The sequence below is a fragment of the Solanum pennellii genome, chromosome 9, assembly GCF_001406875.1.
Source record: "Solanum pennellii chromosome 9, SPENNV200".
In the NCBI taxonomy this organism is placed as follows: domain Eukaryota; kingdom Viridiplantae; phylum Streptophyta; class Magnoliopsida; order Solanales; family Solanaceae; genus Solanum; species Solanum pennellii.
In genome coordinates this window covers 56,948,903-56,950,923 of record NC_028645.1, presented here as the reverse complement: position 1 = coordinate 56,950,923, position 2,021 = coordinate 56,948,903, and positions in this window count along the sequence as shown.

The following is a 2,021-nucleotide window of genomic DNA, read 5'->3' as shown; positions in this document are numbered from 1 at the left end:
TATATATATATATATATATATATATATTCGTATTTTGAACAATTTATAAAATTGCATACATATTGAAATTATAACTTACAACTTTTATGTGTATATGTAGATAATTTATTCAACTTTACTATTATTTACCGTCTTTTCAATTTTAAAAGTTGATAATTTATCTTTTAAAATTAAAGATTGACATTTTGTTAGAGATCACTAAGACAATTATATATTATCCTCAAATAACTTAAGTAAAAAAGAGGTAAACATGACAACAAAATTATTCTTCTCATAGCTAGTTAGAAGGTCAGAAAAAAATAATATTGCTTAGTATAATTGGAAAGAAGTTTTTCATAAAGTTTTAATTCAAACATAAGATAAGGTGAAAAACAATGAACCAGACACTTGATAAAATTAAACCATGTATTACTAATTACTAGACTACTAATATCAACATTAGTAATCTCTACATTATTAATCTTTATGCTAAACTATGCGTAAGAATATTTCTCTAATTTGCACCTGCGTCTGGTTTATATATACGTATAATGATTACACCAAATTTAATCAAATATACGCGTTTTCATTTATATCTTTGATTAGTCTCTCAACCTATCGAATTGAATTATTATTTTTCCCATGTGAAGTAAAATAATATAATACTTGATCATATTGTTGTTATCCATTCTTGATTGAATGAAATTCTTCTAATTACATAATTATCTTCCTCTTTAAATCTAGAGTTTTTTCAATGGAAGTATTAATTAAATTTGAGAATCTTATAATCAATATTGTTTTGTACTTTTATTTTAATTTATTTATGTTACGGGTTTTTAGTCCATTCAAAAGAGAATGGATCGAAATCGCGCACTTGAAATAATTGAAAGTTAAATGTGCATAGTCAAATAATACAAGGATAAAAACTAGAATTATGCTATAATACATGGACTAAAACCATTTTTATTCCTTAATTTTAATTTTTCTTATGACATGTTTAGGATTACTAGATAAAAACACATTTTGTTGAACCTTTTATTTATCTTTAGTTTATGATCATAATTTTTTTAAAAAAAAATTAATTTTATGCCAAATCAATAAAGATAAATAAATTGAAATGAAGAGAGTATCAAAATTAAAAGGTCATTGTACAATGTATTTTTCTTTTTATATATATTATTATTATTATTTGTAAAAAAAGTAGCTAGAAGGAAACTGTAAAAACTGATTGAGTCTAGAACTGTATTTATCAACTTATTCAACTAGATATGATGTTGAAATAAATTTGATTTATAATATTATATTAGTGGGATATAGCAGAAGATATTTAAAGTAAAAAGCTATGTATAGTGGGAAAGCTAGTTTAATTTTTAAAGATAATAATAAGTCATACATTAAGTTCTTAATGTCATTTTATATCATAGCATGTTCATTCCTACCTACATCTCGACGACTCACGAGACAAGATTTTTTAAAAAATAAAGTGCGGTCTTCATGAGGTGAACTACAAACTATATTAAACATGACAATAAAACGAGGAGAACAAATAAAATGCTACAAAAATAAATTTCCCAATCCTATAGAACCTATGAATTGATGTTTTGTTAGGGATCACATTCATTGCCAATTAATTTGGCCCCCCTTTCTATCATGATCATTACATGTATCCTATTTTTCAATGCATGCATTGAGTCTAATCTTTTTAGTAAATTGGATATCACTAAGCTGTAAAATCTTATTACCAAAAAAAGAAAAAAGAGTTTTGAATACACAATATGTATATAAATGTCACGACTCAAAACGGGTCGCGAGTGGCACCCACACTTATCCTACTATGTGAGCGAACCAACCAATCTAAACCCCAACATTTTAACCATAATAAACAAAATATAATGCGGAAGACTTAAAACTCATTAATAAAAATCGATTAAATAACTTCTAAAAACTCAATACTTATTATTCCCAAAATCTGGAAGTCATCACCACAAGAACATCTATCCTCAATTTACTAAATCTAAGAATATCTAGGAAGCTAAAATAAA